This window comes from Oryx dammah, unplaced genomic scaffold, assembly GCF_014754425.2.
Source record: "Oryx dammah isolate SB20612 unplaced genomic scaffold, SCBI_Odam_1.1 HiC_scaffold_14, whole genome shotgun sequence".
Classification (NCBI taxonomy): domain Eukaryota; kingdom Metazoa; phylum Chordata; class Mammalia; order Artiodactyla; family Bovidae; genus Oryx; species Oryx dammah.
Window position 1 is genome coordinate 33,319,633 of NW_024070198.1, and position 22,845 is coordinate 33,342,477.

A 22,845-nucleotide genomic window follows, 5' to 3' on the forward strand; every position below is an offset into this window, starting at 1 on the left:
AACATGCATATATCTGGGGAGGAGTTTCCAAGCCAAGAGAGAAGTCCTCATGGCTGAGTGTGTCCAGTATTTGATGTGTAGAGAAACCACAAAGGCTAGAGCAAGTGAACAAGGCGGGAGATAAGAAGGAAATGAAATCAGAAGGAGAGGAGAGTCTAGAATGACAGGCTGCCCAGGCCACAGTGAGGGCTTTGGTCACCAGGCTTGGAATGTAGGTCTGATCTCTCTTCTTTGTCTCTCCATTCTCCCAGTCTCTGGGACTGACCCTCTTTTTCATGGTTGTTGGTTCATGTTTTATTTTGTGTGTGTGTTTAATTAACTTTTAAAGATTTTTAGTGGAATACAGTTGATTTACAGTGCTGGGGAGGCTGACTCTCTTGATCCACCCCACTCTTCATTTTATCCAGACCCCACCACCCTGCCCTTGGTAGGTTACTCTCCCCAAAGCACAGCTGTCGTCATGTCCTCCTGCACAGCCTGGCCCAAGCACCCCTGAAATAAGGTTTAAAGCCTCAGGTGAATCATTTAGGGTCCCCTCCACAATCAGCCATTCCCTGCTCACCCACACAGGGCTACCCCTTGTTCCAGCTACATTGGATTCCTTGCAATTCCCTTTGCACGCTATGTGAATTCCCTAGCCCCTGTCGTTCATTCCATTTGAAACACACTGAGTTGCTGCTACGCAGTTCAATGAGTAGCCAGTTATCTTCCATGAAGATCTCCCTTAAACAGACTCCCTCCCACCTGGTAATTTCTTCTTTGGATTCTCGTACCGTTTTGCATTTGTCCTTGCCAGGACATCTGCCACCTCTGCACTTGGGTTATAGTTCTGCTTGGCTCATTTCCTTTCCTAAATTTGTCCAGGGAACTTGCCTTTATGCTTGTGCAGATCTCCTAATTCCTAGGGCTATGCCTTCCACAGATGGGATACCATGCATCTGTTGACTATCCCAGTGGGTGGATGAATGACTGAATTGCAGTAATATAGCTAGCTGCTATGTTATATTGTTGGGTGAGGTTGGCAGAATTAAACATTGTCGTTCTTTCCTCAAATCTATGAGAACTTGAATAGGATTCGTATCCTGCTGTTGTGTGAAAAATGTATAAATTTTAATTGTGCTGAGTCGGTTCATAGTGCTTTTCAGGCCTACTACACCTTTTGACTTTTCTATCCATTCTATTAATTTTTGAGAGTTTGTTATTAAAACTCCAACTAAAAATCTTAAAGTATCTACTTAAAAAGATAATTGTTCATGATGATGTGTGGCAGAAACCAATACAATATCATAAAGAATATCATTATTCTTCAACTAGGAATGAATTTAAAAAAAATAATTGTAATATACAGTGGAACTACATGTAATTTGTTTTGTATTTTCCAAGTCACCTGTAAATGTGTTATCATATTTCATAATTTAAAAAATAAAAAGAGAAATCTTTGTAATATCTATTTTATTATTCAAGTAAAATATTTATGTAATTTTTAAAAATCACTATAGTTCATGCTGGGTTGGTCATGAATGATCAGGTAAGCAACTTAATTTCTCTGAGCCTATTTCCTCAGCTATAAGGAAGGGACAGGATCTTACTTTATAGAGTCTGAATGAGAATTCACATTCATACGAGATTGTGTATGTAACATATCAGGTATCTAGCCTGGCACACAGTAGGTACTCAGTTAAAGAAAGGATAATGATGATGGTGATGATGGTAACAATGGTGATGGTGTAGTAGTGGTAACAGTGATGGCAAAAATTATGACTTTCAACCAGCTAAAAATGAAGTGCTAAAAAGAGAAGGTTCTGCCTGGGTGGTTGAGGGACCACAGCTCTCAATGTCAGATAACTGACTTTTCCCTTCATCGGATGCTGTTTACAAAAGCAAAGTTCATCTAATATATTCATAGAAGGCTCTAGGCATATCAGCTATTTATTCCCATATCTGAGACTGAAACAGATAAATTTCATACTGGGACTACAAATGATTAAAAAGAGAAAAACCCAGTTAGTGTGGTTGTCAGTTGTGATGAACTGTGTAAAAACGGTTTATTGGATGCACGTACAGTTGTTGTGTTTTTTTAAGGAGCAAATCTTTCTTATAATAATTTTGTAGCTTTCATCTTTATATTATAAAATAATTCATGTTTATCATAGAAAACTTGCAAAAAACCCAATAAGACAATAAAATAACTCATAATTCCACTATTTTGTTTAGAGACAAAAGCTGTGTATGCTTTGAGGTGTATTTCTCTGATCTGCCTTATTTTTTCCTTTTAGAACTGAAGATCTGGGTGGCTTCTTCGTCACTAACCAGTGATTTTATTTTCATGCCTTTTTAAAATAGAAATGAAAGCCTAGCAGACAGTTTTAGAAGAAATGAAAGTGAGGTATATAGAAGTTTTAAATGTAGAATAAAGACCAGTGGTTTCCCATGCAGCTAATTCCACGGGAGCCAGGCAACGGCTTGGTTGAGGCCACCTCAGCCTACTTCTACTTTGCCCAATACCCAAATTCCTGGTCAGGCCTTTATAGGAGAGCCCCCACAGTCCACTGTGCTGTTCACTATTTCTTCTTTCTTTCATCCATGAGGATGGAAATACCCTCATGAGTTTGATGGGCCTTTTGGTCATGGGAGGAGGGCACCCCCCCCCCAACCCCCAGCCATAGTCTTCCTGGAAAGGGGGACTAAAACTCTGAGACAAAATAAAGTGAGTGCGACAGGAAGATTTCAGGGGAGCCAAAGGAGGGAGAGGCTGGGCTGGAAACAGGAGTCATGGGAGAGAAGCTGGGAGCGATAAGACCAGTTCTGGGGAACGCAAGGGATCCAGCAGCAGAGCAGGAGACCAAGAGCCTGAAAAGGAAAGTCGGGCATAGGTCAAGACTGTGAAACATTCTATCGGAACTCCACCCCACCGCTCTTCAGCCTGCAGGAAAGTCGGCCAACTGCCACAATCTTGTGATAGCGTGTCTCACGGGAAGGGAGCTGCAGTCAACTTTTGGGTGGGTGAGGGAGAGAGGCCGAGACGAGAGACGGTCCAGGAAGGTGGCTGCTGAGTTGGGCAGGTCTGAACCGGGGAAGTCTCTGAGGCAGGGGCTGGTGAGCAGATTGCAAGGCTCCAGCAGGGACCTACAGCAGCCTTGGAGTGGATGCAAAATGGTTCCTGAATGTGCGGTGGGACTGACAGCATCATATACTGAAAAGTTGGAAGGACAGACCCCAGAGGCTGGGAGGTTCAGAGACAAATTGTTGTCATTCCCTGGCTTACATAAGACTCATCTCCATTGACAGAGTCAACTCTGGCTTTCGGATAAGTAAATTTTTAGTCCGTGGCAGCTACCAGCACATGACTGAATTTTAGTCATAATGTTGTCAAACACCCCTGGAAGATTCCTGGCTGAAAAGTGAAAACTGTCACTAGAAAATGACAAATGAACCGGAATAACCAGGGTTGGATGACCTCCACCAGCCGCCCAGGCTGCTTCCCATGATAACGAAGCTCTCCCCATGTACGAGAGAGAGGTCCCGGTTACCCCACTAGACTTCTGTTCCGGAAGCCCACCCACTCTGGGGAGGAGGGGTTCTTTTCAAAGAAACCTACCTGGGTTGGACAATGGGGTTCTCTGGTTCACTAAAGAGTGGTGCAGTGAGGGAAAATAAATGATCCAAGTGTTTGGAGAGGACTATTTCAGAGAAAAATTATACTTAAAAAAACAGATGGTTCCTTTGTTTCCAATAGTTGCCTATAAATTCTCTATTTTTCTGTTCTGCGGAATTGAAATTGATTGAAAAGGACATTCTTTTATCATGAGTCAGTTGACAAGAAAATTGAGAAAACAAAACAATGAGTGCCAGCTTTTTTTTTTTTTTTTTCCTCTTTCTTTTCAGACAAGTAAGTCCAGAGGTTCACATAAGAAAAGAGAAAGAAGGTTGTCAGTGGTGGTTTTTCGCAGCTGTCCGTGGTCGCCTTTCTGAAGCTGCTGTGCAGATGCCTGGACACACACGTCCATCCAGCTGCCTCACATCTGGAATTCTGGAGTTGTCCCTCTGGTGCTCCATGAAAAACAGCAAAAAACCAACTTTGGTTTTCGGACCCAATGTGGTTTCACAGACTTTTCCAGACTTGGGCTGTGGAAAATTGCTGCTCTTGGCTTGAAATTCAGTTTAGCAAGTGGTGTGTTTCAGGGGAACTGGTGGATCTGAAGATTAATTTGTCTGCTGCCTCCTGAGGCTCCCCGATCAGCTGCTTGGCTCCCAGAACCACCAGTCTGAGTGTCGCAATGCACTCCAGGGGCGAGGAGGAATGCGGCACAAATGTCGTCAGTGAGAACAGCCCACTGTCTGGATGTCTTCTGGTCTGTGCGTTTTCTCCCGTTTTCACCATCACGTATACAAAGGAGGTGGTGGGAGATTTGTGTCTTCCACTGGTCACAAAATGCCTCCTTGTCCTGTAGACCTGGATGGGGTGTCTCTTTGGGGTAGCTGTGTCTTCCTTCTTCTCCCAGCCACGTGACCCCCCTGGGACGCTTTACGCCAGGTCTGCTGATGAGCGTGCAACAGGAGGTTGCAGTGACTGGTAGGGAACCAGCTGACCGGCTACCTGAGCTTGAATCGTTTCTCCAAATAATAGGCATATGAGAGAAATGTCGCTGGTCTCTAAATGTGGTGAATTGGCTTAGTAAAGAGTCCTCTTCCTGCTTTTAAGTAGTGCTGAGGTCCAAAGGATGTTCAACTGTCCACACATGACTTTTAGAAATGGGATGGAATTTTGGGTGGGGGTAGGGAGAGCAATGCATAGAATTAAATTATTGAATTTGGGGTTTCCCTGGTAGCTCTGATGGTAATCCACCAGCAATGCGGGAGACCTGGGTTCAATCACTGGGTTGGGAAGAACCCCCGGAGAAGAGCATGGCAACCCACTCTAGTATTCTTGCCTGGAGAATTCCCATAGACAGAGAAGCCTGGAGGGCTGCAGTTCATGGAGTCGAAAAGTGTCGGACACGACTGAAGCGACTAAGCACAGCACATATACAATGGTTGTATTTGTTCCAATGGACAATCCTGAGATCCACAGTCTTTGGCTGATCATTAAGGTGCTCTGGGGAAACAATAATAATATATGATAATAATGTTATTAATATTAAATAATATTATATATTATTATAGAGTTAGCAAATGTTCCATGCAAAATGAGGGCCACAGATGGTGGATGTTCATTGTAGGCAAATTCAGGCAAGCTTTCATGGGGGACATGGGCTTCTCAGTTGGCACAGCAGTAAAGAATCTGGGTGCCAATGCAGGAGATTTAAGAGGTGTGGGTTTGATCCCTGGGTGGGGAAGATTCTCTGGAGCAGGGCATGGCAACCCACTCCAGTATTCTCGCCTGGAAAATCCCATGGACAGAGGACCCTGGCGGGCTACAGTCCATGCTCTCTCAAACAGTCAGACACAACTGAAGCAGCTTAGCACGTGCACAGCACATAGAGTAATGCTAATAACCTTCCTAGGTATTCTTTCCATTTTTCTCAATTCTCCAATAAGACTTTGGACAGGAATAGTGGTGCAGACACTGCAGACGTGGCGGGAGTGAGGATGAGGTGAACTGGGAGATTGGGATTGACATATTGCACTGCGAAGTGTAAAATAGATACCTAGTGGGAAGCTGCTGTGTAGCACAGGGAGCTCAGCTTGGTGCTCTGTAATGACCTAGATGGCTGGGGTGGGGGTGGGGGTGGGAGAGGGATCCAAGAGCGAGGGGATATATGTATACATATAGCTGATTAATTTCATTGTACAGTAGAAACTAACACACGATAAAGCAATTATATTCTGATAAAAAAAAAAACAATAAGGGCAGATATGTGCCTGTTGTAACTCCAGCATCAAATTCAGGGTCCTCCCTGCAGAAGATCTCAAAATAACTTAATAATGTAGAAAGTTCCATTTATGTAAGGAACTGAGGACAAGGAAATGACAAGGACAGCAGTTCAGTTCAGAAAACACTTGCTGATGTCTTCCTGGGGTCATGGCTAAAAGCAACTGTCACAGAAAAGTGAAAGTCACTCAGTCATTTTTGACTCTTTGCAACCCCATAGACTATAGCCTGCCAGGCTCCTCTGTCCATGAAATTCTCCAGGCAAGAATACGGGAGTGGATTGCCATTCCCTTCTCCAGGGGATCTTCCCAATTCAGGGCCTCTTGCACTGCAGGCAGATTCTTTACCATCTGAGCCACCAGGACAGCCTTCTAAAAGGAATTCCTAATTCCAGAGGTAAAGGCCATTGTACTGGCCACTTGACTGTCTTCAGTGTGACCCATAGGCATGCATACAGGGAGTGGAGAAAATCTGAGAAGCCACAGGAATTGGGGCTGCAGAAGTATAGCCTATCCATGGGTTATGGAAAGGAAAATATTGATACACGGGAGCCAGCTGTTATATACTCAGCAAAGTTGCAGGATTTTGAGAGTCAGTTGTTAAATGACTGGTACCTTAAGACTGGCTGTGGTAAGAGTATATACATCATGCAAATCAGCAAACACAACAAGTCAGATTCCTCCCATCCCGTGCAGAAGAGCGGCTTCACCAGAACACGGCTGCGAGCCTGACCATTTGTCAACAGGCAAGAGTAAGTTTTTAGAAAAAGCTTCAAATTGACTGTGACCTTGACAGGACTTATTATACAAAGCACCAACCTCTGCCAAAAGCAGCCCCTATGGTTCTCAGACCAAAGGTTGGAAATTACCTGTAGCTGAGAATCCTGGTCACTTCTGGGTTCTTGTTACCTATATCTGTCCACCTGAAAACACTTAAGATTCACAGCAATAGGCACGCACGTATAATCTGAATGTTGAATTTATAAACTTCTTTTAATATGAACCCACAGAGCACTGCCTATGAATTAGATCAGCTGTGGTTCCTACCGGTGATGCTGTTAAGTCACTTCCAGTCACGTCCTGCGACCCCATGGACTGTAGCCCGCCAGGCTCCTCTATCCATGGGATTCTCCAGGCAAGAATACTGGAGTGGGTTGCCATGCCCTCCTCCATGCCTTCCCGACCCAGGGCTCGAACTCTCATCTCTACCAGTCTCCTGCATTGGCAGGTGGGTTCTTTACAACTAGCACCACTTGGGAAGCCTTGTGGTTCCTATTAGTGGTCCCCTAACTTGAAACAAGCAGAACCAGAGTAACTACAGGTGGCCTGAGTCTCCTCACATGACACTTTCTTCTTGGACATTTGCTGCTGTTATTTGCTCTCCTCTGTAATTAATGTTTCTCTGGCTGGCATCCCTGGCATTCAATACTGTTGTACTCTGATCACACCCGAATCCAGCTATGATCTCTTCCCTGAGCTCCAGACTCACATCCAACTCTCTCCTTGACATCTCCACTAGGAAGTCCAATGGGTGTCTCAAACCTTAGGTTAGAGGTTAGACTGGTTCATGTCACTTCTCTGCTCTGATGGCTTCTCATCTCATGCCAAGTAGAAATCCCCAAAACAGTCTGATCTATGTGCCCAGCCAATCACTTTCCTGTTCTCCTCTCTCCCTGCTCTCCCCACTGCCATGCTGGTCTCTTTGCTGTTTCTGAAACACGGCAGACAGGCTCAACCTTAGGAGAACTTGCTATTCCATCTGCCTGAAAAGTTGTTTCATGGGATGTCCACATGACTCTCTCCCTCACTTCCTCAAATCTTTACCAAAGGCCCCATGTTAAGCAAGCCTCCTAATTTTACATCCTTCACACTCCCAATCCCCTCACCAATCCCTACTTCCCATCACTTCTCAACACACTATATCTTACTGACTCGCCTGTTTGCTGTTTTTTCTCTCCCACCTGGAGAAGGAAATGGCAATCCACTCCAGTACTCTTGCCTGGAAAATCCCATGGACAGAGGAGCCTGATAGGCTACAGTCCATGGGGTCACAAAGAGTCGGACACGACTGAGCGACTTCACTCACTCACTCACTCTCTCCCACTAGAATGTAAGCTCCCTGAGCGCAAGGCTTTTAGTCCAGTTTGTCCAGTGTTGTATTCCTAAGACAGTGCCCAGCACATGGCAGGGGCTCAGTAGACACTTGCTGAATAAATAAATGAAAATCTGGGCCTCTCTGTTCAACCCTGCTCCTCTCCCTGTCTCCCCTCTGCCAGGGGGCCCCCACCATTTCACTCCATATTTCAGGTTAAAACCCTGAGCCACCCTCATCTTCCACATCCAACCGACTGATAAGTGCTAACAGCTTGACCCTCAAAATACGTTTTGAGTCTGACAACTTGCCCCCACTTCTTTGCAAAAGTCATAGTCCAAACTGTCCTCAGCTAGACAACGGCGACCACTTTCTACCTGGGCTTCCCACTTCCCATAGTCTTCATGCCCACCCCTTCACACACACACACTTTGCCAGTGTGATCTTTAAAACATGTCCAATAGAACACCTCACTCCTCCACTGAGAACTCCCAAAGGCTTCTCACCACATTTAAAACACAATTCATTCTACCGGACCTGGCCACTGCTGACTTTTCCAGACTCATCTCTGACCCTCTCAATTATTCTCCTTCCTTCAACAGCAAGTCCTAAGGGCCTGCTCAGGGATGGAGCTGTTCATGGTGTTTGGGACACATCGTGGTTAGAAAAATACTTATGCTCTTGTGGAACTTCTGTTCTACTGATGGGAAATAAAAAGCAAGCAATAAGCATGGTAATAATAATAATTGAGCAGGGGTTTCCCTGATGGCTCAGTTGGTAAAGAATCCGCCTGCAATGCAGGAGACTCTGGTTCGATTCTGGGTCGGGAAGATCTGCTGGAGAAGGGATAGGCTACCCACTCCAGTATTCTTGGGCTCCCCTTGTGGCTCAGCTGGTAAAGAATCTGCCTGCAATTCAGGAGAACTGGGTTCGATCCCTGAATTGGGATGATCCCCTGGAGAGAGGAAAGGCTTCCCACTCCAGTATTCTGGCCTAGAGAATTTCACAGAATGTGTAGTCCATGGGGTCGAAAATAATCAGACATGACTGAGTGACTTTCACTTTCATATAATAAGGTGGGACTTCCCTGGTGGTTCAGACGGTAAAGAATCTGCCTGCAATGCAGGAGACCCAGGTTTGAACCCTGGGTCAGGAAGATCCCCTGGAGAAAGGAATGACTACCCACTCCAGTATTCTTGCCTGAAGAATCCCATGGACAAAGGATCCTGGCAGGCGTGTGGCAAAGAGTCAGCCACAGTTGAGCAACTAAACACACACACATATAAGAAGGTGATGAATGGGAATTCCCTGGTAGTCCCATAGTTGGGACTCTGCACTTCCACTTCAAGGGCATGGGTTCAATCCCTGGTCAGGGAACTAAGATCCTGCATGCTGTAGAGTGAGGTGAAAAAAAAAAAAAAAGAAGAAGGTGATGAGTGCTATGGAAAGTAAAGAGACATTAGAGAGGATTTAGAAGGGTTGTGTTTGGCCCAGCAGGAACTGGCTGCAGTGTTAGGTAGGTCTTCACTGATGGGACAGGACCTAAACAAAGATGAGGAAGACAAACCACTTGGTCATCTTGTGTTTCCAGCAGGAGCAGGAGGTGGGTTTGTATTGCGTCAATTCAGTTAAGCTGAATGTCTATCTTAGATGAGCACAGTTGCATGCATAGTTCCAGGTTAGCACGGCGCACAGTCATAAGTGTGGTTTGGAGGCAGCGGTAGTTTTTGCTTGGAAAGTAGGCTGCCAGGCACAGGTGCAGCTAGCTGCAGACGATGCTTGTCTGCTGGCTCTGCTTTGTTAGCCAGAGGCTGAGCCCTAGTTCCTTCAGTTCCCACAGGGTCTCTCCCTTCAGCAACTCCAGCTCCTGGCCAGGGGGACACCTAGCCCTGTGACCAAGGGCACTGAGGATGGAGGCTTAAAGGCATTGAGAGGCCAGTCAGATTCCAACCCATCCTTGCACTCTCTGCTGGTCCTTCCTTCCCTCCCTTCACACCACACCATTCCCAGCTGCCTGCCTCACTGACTTTAGGATGGGTCAAAGGATATAGGAGCAACAACCTCACACCAGCTAGTTACTGGCTGCCAGGGTTCTGTGAGGCTAAATCCCTCAATAACAAATGAATGAACTAAAGATGTTTTTATAGGATTTATTACAAGGATAATACATTTTATTATGCTTATTATTAATTTATACACAATGGCTGGCTCCTTATCTTTAATCTATGCTATGTCACCACCTTATACAAATCTTACCTAAGCATCTAAGATAGGAGTTTCTGTACTCACTCCATATCCTCTCACCTGTTCTTTTATGGCATATATAACTCTGGACTTTTTCTTAGAAATTTATTTGATTACTTACTTACCAGGACTCACCCTATTCATCACTCTGTCTCCGGTGCCTAGAACCCAGACTGCACATGGTAGGAATTTTTTTAAACATGATTGAATAAATGTGTCTGATGTCTTTTATTCTTGGTGTCTGTCAACAAATTTCTGAATACCAAATTAAGCTATAATGGTTTCACCTACAGGAGTTTGGGGGCTTCTCAGGTGGTGCTAGCAGTAAAGAACCCGCCTGCCAATTCAGGAGACAAAAGGGATCTGGGTTTGATCCCGGGGTTGGCAAGATCCCCTGGAGGAGGGCATAGCAACCAACTCCAATATTCATGCCTGGAGAATCCCATGGACAGAGGAGCCTGGAAGACTATAGTCCATGGAGTCACAAAGAGACATGACTGAAGCAACTAAGCCCTCACACACATACTCAAACCTGAGGATTTGATACCTCTCTAGCAAGAAATTGAATTCAAAGTTTCTCCCTAGCAAGAAAATACAGAATTAGAAGATTTTTTAAATTATAGTATACTAAAACAGGAAAATCTTTTAAAACAAATATCTATGTTTAGAATTGTAACCTCTACAGCCAAAAGTACTTCTGAATCAAAACTTCTTTTGCCAGTTCTTCAATGGAATGCTATGCTGTGCTGTGCTGAGTTGCTCGGTCATATCCAACTCTTTGCGACCCCATGGACTGTAGCCCCCCAGGCTCCTCTCTCCATGGGAATTCTCCAGGCAAGAATACTAGAGTGGGTTGCCATGTCCTCCTCCAGGGGATCTTCCCAACCCAGGGATCAAACCCAGATCTCTGGCATTGCAGGTGTATTCTTAACCATCTGAGCCACCAGGGAAACCCTTCAATGGAACAGTGGTCGTGATTTTTGGCAAGTAGCTCATTTTAATTGTTATTAACTACTCTTTGTAGGCATTAGACTGATGTTTGCTCGTCTGACTTTTTATCCCTTTAGAGTCTCTACTCTTAGCATCCCACCTGGCTGTAGATCTTCTGCACCGAAGCTCCATGTAAAAGAATTTGGTGCTTTCTTCCTGGGGTCAGTTGTGGCATAACTTCTCATTCCTTCTAAACATATGTGCATGTTCATTCATCCGTTGAACCAATATGAATTGATCATCTCCTGTTTCTCAGAGGCTGTTTTAGTTTCAAGGTGATTGTTTTGGAGGAGTCCCTTCTTTTTCTGACCCAGAAATGTTGTGCCATTGACCTACAGCAGCAACTGTTAGCCTGCCTTGTTTTCCCAAACATTCTCCCTGAAATCATTTGGGGTGTAACACTTCCTGCTGCTATTCCTACAATTCTCCGCAACTGATTCTTATTTGTCCTTGGCTAAGTGCTCTTCCTTCCCATTTTTGTTCCAGCCCTTTAAAGTCTGAGAGCATCAGAGGATGTCCTGTGCAGCCTCTGGTTTTACTAGCTCCCTTCCCTTTCCTTCTGAAAGAGGAGCACTTTCAATCGCAGATTTAGAGTGACATTTCTCAGAGTGTCCCAACCCTCTTGAGACGGGATTCATCTAAAAATCTCTGACCGTGATATCTGGGTTATCTCTCTTCTGACCTTCGGGAAATCTGCTTCCCTAAAGTCTGATTGTGTGTTTTTACTGCAAAACTTCCCCTGTCCTTGACGCTCAGGAGCTCAAAAATGGATTTTGAACCAGGCAGTCAAAAATTCGAATCCTGGGTCTACCCCTTACTGGCAACATCACCTAACCAAGTCATGGCATTTGCCTGAACCAAAGTTTCCTAATCTGGACAAAAGATGACTACTGTAAGGATTATGCCCCATCCCGTGTGCTTTTCTTACATGCGCTGTAGACATCCCCTCATCTGGGCAGGCAAAAGAATACTATGCAACTTCCGAGACAAAGTCAAAACAGGCAACAGAGCCGCTGCCTGGCTCTCCCAATCTCAGAACACATGCTTTTGGAATAGGGTTGCCAAATTTAGCAAGTCTAAATATACAGGATATCCACTTAAATTTGAATTTTGGAAAAATAAAAAATGTTTTTTTAGTGTAAGTATATCCCAAATACTACAAAGGACATATACTAAAAAGTTATTGACAGTTTCTATAAATTAAAAGTTTAACTGAATCCTATATTTTATACGGGAACTCCACTTTGGAGCCCAGAGGCGCCATGTAAGAAGTTTGGCTGCCCAGAAGCTACTAGCTCTCCCAGTTTCTTGGTGTTTGAATGTTCCCAGTTCAGGCATCAGACATATGTACAAAGAAGCCTTCAGGATCATTCCTGCCATAGTTATAGTTTACCTGCAAACATGCAGATACCCCAAGACAAACCCCTAGATGAACCCAGCCAACCTTCAGAACAATAAGGGATGATAGTAATAGATGACTGTTATTGTTTAAAGCCACTAAATTTGGGGGAAATTTTCTATACAGAAATAAATAAATGCCAAGACATAAAAGCAACTTAAATGTCCATCCATTGACAGAGGAATGGATAAAGAAGATCTGGTACATCTAAACAATGGAATATGACTAAGCCATTAAAAAGGACAAAAGAATGCCATTTGCAGCAAAAAGGATGGATCTAGAGAGACTGTCATGCTGAATGAAGTCAGATCGGGAAAAACAAATATTATATCACTTATATGTGGAATCTATAATAAAGGTACAAATGAACTTATTTACAAAACAGAAATAGAGTCACAGATGTAAAAAACAAGCTATGGTTACCAGGGGGGAATGGGAAGAGGAGATAAATTGTAAGACTGGGATTGACATATACACACTACTGCATACTCTTGCCTGGAAGGTCCCATGGATGGAGGAGCCTGGTGGGCTGCAGTCCATGGGGTTGCTCAGAGTTGGACACAACTGAGTAGCTTCACTTTCACTTTTCACTTTTAGGCACTGGAGAAGGAAATGGCAACCCACTCCAGTGTTCTTGCCTGGAGAATCCCAGGGACGGGGGTACCTGGTGGGCTGTCTATGGGGTTGCACAGAGTTGGACATGACTGAAGCGACTTAGCAGCAGCAGCAGCAGCACATAAAATAGATAATAAGGACCTATTGTACAGCACAGGGAACTCAATACTAAGCAGAGATGTCACTTTGATTACAAAAGTTTGTATAGTCAAAGCTATGGTTTTTCCAGTAGTCATGTATGGATGTGAGAGTTGGACCATAAAGAAGGCAGATAGCTGAAGAACTGATGCTTTTGAATTGTGGTACTGGAGAAGACTCTTGAGAGTCCCTTGGACTGCAAGGAAATCAGACCAGTCAATCCTGAAGAAAATCAATCTTGAATATTCATTGGAAAGACTGATGCTGAAGCTCTAATACTTTGGCCACCTGATGCAAAGAATTGACTCTTTGGAAAAGACCCTGATGCTGGGAAAGATTGAAGGCAAAAGGAGAAGAGGGCAGCAGAGTTTGAGATGGTTAGAGAGCATCACCGAGTCAATGGACATGAATTTGTGCAAACTCCAGATGATGAAGGGCAGAGAAGCCTGGCATACTGTCCATGGGGGTCACAAAAAGTCAGACACAACTTAGCAACTAAACAACAAAACTTGCCTCTATGGGAAAAGAATCCAAAAGAGCATGGATGTATATATGTGTGTAACTGATTCACATTACTATACCTGAAACTAATGCAACATCATAAATGAACTATATTCCAATAAAAATTTTTTAAAACTTTTTTCACTGTATCCCCCCCTTTTTTACAACAGAGCAGCAGATGTTTCATGTGAGGTCAAATGCTGCTAGAGACCAGTTTTTCCACAAGACAGTTCCCTTGTGGGAGTTCCTGTCACTAGGTAGATAGCATTCCTCAAACCACCCTGGAAGCTGGGTGTGGCCTGTGACTGAGGTCTAGCCAATGTGAGTGGATGATAAGTGTCACACCCAAGCTTGCCCTCCTCCAACAATACCCCGCCATGCATGTTATTGTATGTTCTCTACCCTTCCACTGGGTTGATGCAGATAATCATGACAACCTTGGAAGCAATATGTCGTATATACCATACCACGGATGGAGACTGGGTCCCTGAATCACCCCCTGGAGGAGAGTTACCAGCCAATCCGGAACATTTGTTTTGGACTTTATGTAAATAAGAAATTCGCTTTTATTGCACTGAGTAATTATACACTTGGAGGGTTGTTTATCATAGCAGCTAGCATAACTGTAAGGAAATACAAAGCAAATCTCAGATATTTTAGGTTAAGCACAGTCTATTTTGCAGACAGGCACACCAAGGGATCAATGCCAACTGTAAGAAGCTGATTGGGGCTTATGTGTCACTATGAACACAGAAGGTTTTATAAACATGCCTTGAAGAATAGTTCTTTTCAGGTTCTCCTGGCTCAGCCCAATTAAAGCCACTGCTGATGCAACAAGCCCTTCTCTTAATGCATTGCTGCTGCACATTACATAACTAGTATTAACAAAAACATCATGGTTTTAATATTTTCACTGTAGTCTAAACCTGAATAAGCAAATCACTTAATACCCTTTGACTTTGTCAAAACACAATTTTCTGGACACAACCATTCAAACATTCTTTAATGTCCAAGAGAATCATCACCCTACAAGTGTACGCTCATCTCTGGGCCTAAGATTAGGGGGACTAACCACCCCAGTTTACCTGAGACAGAGGGAATCCCTGGTATATGGGACTTTCAGTTTTAAATCAGGACAGTCTCAGACTAACTGAGAAGAGTTGATAACCTTACAGGATACTATTTTGCTAGAAGCAAGTCTAAACATACAACTGGAAATCCAGAATAGAAGAACAAAGAAAAGGGACTTTTTCCCTCCTACCCAGAAGGGCATACTCTCAATTGAGGAAAAGATGTTTTCCTTTAAGGCACCACTGACCGGGAAAATTCCAGAGACTCTGACTCATCCAATGGTCATGCCCATGCCCTCGCAAAAGCCAAGGGCCAATGCTGAAATTAGGTCATTTGGGAATAACGTGTCCTCGACTTACCTTGTGTTCTTTCTTACACAGCAGGGCAGGCAGCTGACACTAAATGCGGCGAGAACAGTCCTGAAGCAGAATGATAACACCGAGGGGAGGTGGGTGCTGATGGCAGCAAGGGCCAAGGAGCGGGAGGGGGACACACCGCGCTTGGCGGCACAACACAACTCACCTGTTCCTCTGCCCTGGGGGTTCCCGCCGCTCTGCTGACTCACAAACTCTTGAGGCATGGTTCCTGGGATGTTGGGCTGGTTCCCGTCGCGCGGCGCTGCCCACCTCCCCTCCAGGATCTTGAGACGTGTCTCTTTGACATGACCTTACAGGAGTGGACAGCTCTCGCCTGACGGCAGGTCAGGCCACATGAGAGCACGCACTGTTTCCCGCTTCTGTCTTTCCCAGGCCACTGTTGCCAGTTTGGTTACATCCCGTGCTTCCTGTGCTATTCTTTACCATGGATTTTCCTTGATATGGCCTCCCTTTTTAAACTCAATTCTATCTTCAAAGGAAATTGCATATCACCAACATAAATGGCAATACTTTGGCCACCTGATGCGAAAAACTGACTCATTGGAAAAGACCCTGATACTGGGAAAGATTGAAGGCAGGAGGAGAAGGGGACGACAGAGGATGAGATGGTTGGATGGCATCATCAGCTCAATGGATGTGAATTTGAGCAAGCTCAGAAGTTGGTGATGGACAGGGAAGTCTGGTGTGCTGCAGTCCCCATGAGGTCACAAAGAGTTGGACATGACTGAGAGACTAAACTGAACTGAACTGAACATAAATGGAAAACTGATATCACTTGATATAACTATAACATAAAAATTAAGTACAATGAAAGCAAAGCAGTGTGGTTCAATTCCTACTTGTAATTTCTGATGGACAGCTCCAGGTCTCAAGCCTGCTCTCTCTGGATTCAAAAGGGACATCAACAGAAGTCAGAGAAGTACTTTAGATGGACTGGCACCACACTGAGGCTTTCTTCTTGGTTAACTGGAAGAGAATCCCTTTTAGTGAATAATTACCCTCACATCTCTAATCTTAAAGGAAACCTCCCTGTTCATCCACCTCCAGCTGTTTCCCCATTTCACTGTTCTTTCTTGCATCTCAGATTCTCAAAGGAATGGTCCACACACCCACTGGATCCACCTCCTTTTCATTCCTTAACCTACCATAATCCAACTCTAACTTTCATCTCCCTGTCATCACACTAAAATTGCATGAGTCAAGACCTCCACCTTCTTACTCTGTCCCTCCCTCCCAAGGCATTCTTCCTTGGTTTCCATGACACCTACATTCTTGGCTTGCCTTTTACTCTGTGTCTGATTCTTCTGAGTCTCCTTTGCAAGACCTTCTTCCTCTATCCAACCTCTCACTGTCTGCCAGGGCTTGGCCTCCAGCTCTCCTCTCCTCCCTCCACATGCTCTCCCAAGGGGGCCTTCATAATCCCACAGCTGTATCATTCACAGGCTCTAAATGCCTGAAATTGTCTCTCAGGCCTGAGTCACACCTTTGTCCTCTCCCTGGCATCCACAGATGCTCATTTGCAATCTCCATTTGGATGTCTTACAAGCGTCTTCAACCTTATATATCCAAAATGAACTTGTGATTCGTCCCGTTCCCTAGCCTTTCTCGTTTCAAAGGGCCCCACCATCTATCCCATGGCCTGAACTAGAAATCTGGAGGTAATTCTTGATTCTCTCTCTCCCTTTCTCACCTCTCTCAGTTCTAGGCTTAGGGCTACTCCCCAAATATATCCCCCATCCATCTTCTTCTCCCCATCCGCACTGTCACCTTCCTAATCCAAGCCACCATCATCTCTTTTCCGGATTATTGCAATGGCTCTCCATTTCCAATACTCCAAAGGCATCTTTAAATACACGTCACTTCCTCCCTTGAAACCCATCTGTGGCTTCCCACTAAACACAGAATGAAACTCAGACTCTTACTATCAAACCTACAGAACCCTACTAGACCCACCTCCGCCCACCTCTCCAATCCTATCATATGTCTCTCTCTGGATTTCTCTCCTACTACCTTGAAACTCCCACTGGCTTTCAATAAGTGAACAACTTTGAATGAATGAATGGATGGATGGATGGATGAATAAAATGCCCAAAACTTATAGAAAAGTAATACAAGGTTTTCAGATAAAAAGTCATTAGAAGAATTAAGGTCTTTTCAAAGAAATACATATAAAAATAAGAGTGTAATCCCAGAATTCATGAAAAGTATTTGTTTAAAGTTTCTTCAAAGGTGCTTGGGTTACACACACACCCATTTCTGAAAATTGCAGAACTCCTTATTTGATAAAGTATTCATACTGCCCTACCTAAGGAGAGAATTCACACCTATCTTCAATTTGTTCACAGACACACACACACAAACACCTGAAAACATTGCCAATATTTTTAGGAAGGAAAAGTGAGAGGGATTTATGCCCATAAAGAGAAAGCTCTTTCTCATAAGTTAGAAGGTAATCATGTATTGCATCTTTTAGGCATAGGCATCGTGAACAGGTGGTCCAAGACCTTATTTCAGACCACCACAAACTTACTCTGATTTTTCAAAAGCAGCTCAATATCTCAGTGCCTCTAATTTTGTTTCTCCTTCTCTCAGACTGTTATTACAATTAGCAAGATAATTTCTAAGATGTATTAGGTTATTTTGAAGAGAGGTATCACATATGTAAATCCAAATCTATACTGAAGTAGAGAAAACTTCAGTACCACATTCATTTGGAGCAATGAGAGATTTGCATGTCCTAGGAGTGTCTGGATCAATTGCCTTAATAAGCTGAACCATGGATATAGTGAGATTCTAAAAGTTATCTGTTTGAGTTATTAAAAAATATATGCTGGATCAAATATTTCAGAAAATATAATGTCATAATGGTGGGTTACTATAACTCAAAAGATTAAATATAGAGTTAGCATATGACCTAACACTTTTCCCTCCTAGGTGTATACCAAGAGAACTGAAAATAAATTTTCAAAGATTTGTATGCCAATGTCTATAGCAGCATTATTCATAATAGTCAAAAAGTGGAAACATGTCAAAAGGACCACATGTCCACCAACTAACAAATGGGGAATATTTTGGCATAAAAAGAAATGAAATACTGATACAGGCTATAACATGGATGATACTTGAAAGCATTATGCCAAGTGCAAGAAGCCAATAACAAAGGATCACATAATGTATCATTCCTATTTATATAAAACATACAGAATAAGCAAATCTATAAACATGGAAATAGACTGGTGGCTGCTTAAGGCTGAAGCTGTTGAGGGTGGGGGAAATTAAGGACTGATGGCTAAGGGATAAAGTGTTTCTTTTGGGAGTGATGAAAATATTCTATAATTGACTGTGGTGATGGTTGCATAACTGAATATGCTAAAAGACAAATGTGAATTGTGAATGTGAAAGTCACTCAGTCATGTCCTACTCTTCACGACCCCATGGACTGTCCATGGAATTCTCTAGGCCAGAATACTGGAGTGGGTAGCCTTTCCCTTCTACAGAGGATCTTCCCAGCCCAGGGATCAAACCCAGGTCTCCAACCCAGGGATCAAAACCCAGGTCTCCCGCATTGCAGGCAGATTCTTTACCAGCTGAGCCACAAGAGAAGCCCATAGAATAAAAACTAATTCAAAAAGCCATTGGATAGCACACTTTGGATGAATCAGATGCTATGTGAATTATATCTCAATAGTTATTAATAGCAAAAATCATACGCTATTTTCCCTAAATCATTTCTTTATCCCATCTTTAGAGGAGTATTCAGCATGTTAAGTTAGCCTCAATAAATCAATATTGTCTCATTAAATGTGTCATCTATTTAGATATTTTTAATAGCATGAAAATCAGTTAACAAAAGCTGACTCAAGAGTTGATGCTTATAAGCTGACAGATTACACTCCAGAGACTTTTATTCATGTGTTCATTTGTAAATACCTTCATTGGCCAGCCTCTGGGATGGGCTTTTTAATACCAGTCAAGGAGTCTGCCATTGCAAAGCGAGACATTTTCTGTGCTTAGGACTCCTCCCTGGTTGTGCCCTTCAGAAGACGGAGCACCGCTTGTTACAGGAATTTCACAGCCTTTCCCCACTGTGTATCCTTTTAAGTTTTTTAACATCTAGATATATTCCTCACTTATGGATAAAAATGTCACTTCAATTAAAAATAATGTTCTCATTATGGTGGCGTTCAATCACCATAGAAAGTGGTCTTGCTCTTGAATTTGCCTCTTGTCACCCTCTCAGCTATGGCTCTAAGATCCCTAGGTATGGTATGAACTTGACCTTGAGACAATGACAGCCGCAGCATGCTGTTAGCTTAATGTCATGCCAGAGTTGTGACCAACAATAGCCATAATTGTGTCCAAACAGTCTTAATATTCAACAATGTCAAACAAGATTCTCAAGGGTGCATTGTGCTGGTGTAACTGAATTTGATGACTTTGGCTGCTCTTTTTAGCAAGTGTTCTAGATTAGTTTTTATTATAAGGTTTTGCTCTTTTAAGTGTAGGAGTATCTTCTATGATCTCCCAGAGTCTCTGTTTTCAAAGTAGATAATCATTTTAATGGCCAGATTGCTTCCATTTTGGCTAAGGAAAGTGATTTGTTTTCAAAGGCTTCAAAGAATATGGTGCTTTGGCCTAGACATGGTGGCTTTTTAAAAGGATGCCAAAGAATATACTGCTGCTATTATTTTAAAATAAAACAAAACAAAACTCCAGTGTTCCTTAAAGGGTGTATTTCACTTCACGATTATAGATTTTATTAACTTTGAGTAAACTTATTATCATTACGTAATCCCACACTGACCCATGTAGTAAAAAAGGCACACATCTCACTGACTGTTTTAAATATTCCAAAAGAGAAGATGCTTAGGCCAGTGTCAGGGCTTACAGGACTTAGGAAACACAAAAGTATTAATTCCCACAGAACCATAAATACTGGGCTCATCAAAAATGCCAATAATAAGTGGTATAAAATGCCCCTTAGATTAAATTGCTGATTTAATTTTCCTTTCCTAATTGTAATAAAGTCTATGATGCTAACACCAGGAAGTGTGTCATTAGCTTTGTTTTGTTTGTAGTTTACTTATTCCATAAATAGCCAGCTGGGAACATATTTTATTGGGGAAGAAGAGTAATCTATTCTTTTCCGCAAAACTGAAATCAAGATGAATTCGAAGTTCCCCCAAATAATTGTTTGGTAGGTTATAAACAAGCACTGGAATTCCAAACATAAATCGCTCATCTCTCTGAGTAAGCAAGCAGGAACTCAAGAGCCCTGGAGAACGGGGTCCACCGGAAACCCTGGAGCAGAAGGCGGGGCTGTGTAGCTTCAGGGGCCATGCAGCAGACAGGTAGTGAACGCTTCAGAAATAGGAAAAGTGTCCACAGGACAGTGAGTGATTAAACTCAGTCACAGATTCTAACAGAATAAGCCGATGGCCTTGTTTCCACCTCCAATCATTGACAAACAAAACAAATGAGGCACTGAGCTGAGGTCTCCGGGAGGAATACTGGGTAAGAAACCATTGCTCATCAATGCCCTTAATACACACAACAGCTGCAGACCAAGCCAGAGTTCAAAGGCCAAGGGTCAATGGCCTGAGGGCCTTCAAGAGTGTCCTAAGAGTACGATGTTGGACTCCTCCTGTGCACTAAAATGAGCCCACCTCATTTTCTTTTAAAAAAAGAAAAACTAGCAAAGTTTAATTTTCCTAATACCAGTGTCGTTTAGTCACTAAGTCATGTCCGACTCTTTTGCAACCCCGTGGACTGTAGCCTGCCAGGCTCCTCTGTCCATGGTATTTCCCAGGCAAGAATACTGGAGTGGACTGCCATTCCAGGGGATCTTCCAGACTCAGGGATTGAACGTGAGTCTCCTGCTTGCCAGGTAGATTGTTTACCACTGCACCACCTGGGAAGCCTTAAAAAATAAGTTAAATTATGCCTTATAGAAAACCAAACTCAGAAAAGTATAAAGAAAAAAAAGTCTATAATCTTTCTGCCCTGATCACTTTTAACATTTTAGAGTTTTTCTTTAAAATGGTTTTCTATATAGATATGGTGATAGGTTATAACAAAATACCATGATGAATATCCAGTTTTATATCCCGCTTTCTCCCTTATACTGTGAGCATTTTCCCACATCATTCAACAGCCTTAGAAATGGGATTTTTTTTAAATGGCTGCATATTGTTCTATCATATGGATACACAAGAACTAACCATTTCCCTACCTTAGACATTTACATTGCTTTCAACTTTTCATTATTATCAATCACTCCGCGATGAACACTCCTCCTAACTTATTTTTAACAACCTAGGGAGAATCTTTGTGTTCTGTGCAGGTAGAATTACTAACACGATAAGAAAAAAAATGACACCACATAGCTTGGAAGAAGTTTCAAAGATGATCCATTAGAGACAATGAGATGTGTGCTCCTGATGGAGCAGTTCCACAAAACATGTACAAAATCAGACCTCAGTTGCTCTCCATTTTAGGACTTAAGACTCCAACTGCTCTCGAAAAGCACTTTGGTTTGCAACACAGGTCAGTCAGCAATTATCTCCCTCCTATCAGGTGGCCAAGTCTCACCCACATGCAGCAGCAAGAACTTTCTGATGAGGGAAAACCAGGTAGCATTTGCCAAATGCCCAGTGGCAGCGACAGAATGACGAAGGAGCGAAAGGAGGCTGCTCTCCACTGCCCTTCACCTATTTACTCATTTGTCTGTTTTTATTGTGGCAAAACAGGTAAGACTTCCTTGATAGCTCAGTTGGTAAAGAATCTGTCTGCAATGCAGGAGACCCTGGTTTGATTCCTGGGTCAGGAAGATCTCCTGGAGAAGGGATAGGCTACCCATGCCAGTATTTTTGGGCTTCCCTTGTGGCTCAGCTAGTAAAGAATCTGCCTGCAATGCGGGGGGACCTGGGTTTGATCCCTGGGCTGGGAAGATCCCCTGGAGAAGGGAAGGGCCACCCACTCCAGTATTCTGGCCTGGAGAATTCCATGGGTTCATGGGGTTGCAAAGAATCAGACACGACTGAGCGACTTTCACTTTCACATTAAAAATCTACCATTTAAATTTTACCATTAAATCAGATTAAAATTTACCATTTAATCAGTTTTAATTCCAGGAGCATTAAGTACATTCACGTTGTCATGCAACCATCATCATGATCCTCTTACAGAACAATTCCATCTTGCAAAACTTAAACTCTGCTCTCATTAAACAGTAGCTTCCTATTCCCCTCTCCTCCAAGCCCTGGGCACCTGCTCTAGGCACCTCATATCAATGGAATCAGACAGTACTTTTCCTTTGGTGTCTGGCTCTTTTCACTTGACATAAGGTTTTCAAGGCTCACCCATGTCGTCGGAATCTTATTCCACTGAATGGATAGATTGCATTTTGTTGATTTACCCCAAAATGCTGATGGACATCTAGATTGTTTTTACCTTTTGAGGATTATAAACAGTGCTGTAATGATTCACATAATTGAATGTTTGTGTGTGAGTGTCTGCTTGAGCCTCTGCTTTTGATTCTTTTGAGT

The 22,845-nt window shown here is 43.2% G+C and overlaps 1 long non-coding RNA gene across 1 annotated transcript in view; it reads right to left on the bottom strand.

The window, feature by feature from the left end:
• Positions 1–1,897: 1,897 nt before the first annotated feature.
• The window catches only part of LOC120873912, a 49,044-nt gene continuing 28,096 nt past the window's right edge, over positions 1,898–22,845 (bottom strand). Inside the window, exons 3-4 of the long non-coding RNA XR_005723559.1 lie at positions 3,599–5,095; positions 1,898–2,850 (exon numbers count right to left, since the gene is read on the bottom strand). This is a non-coding gene — a long non-coding RNA (uncharacterized LOC120873912). The remainder of the gene's footprint in view (positions 2,851–3,598; positions 5,096–22,845) is intronic.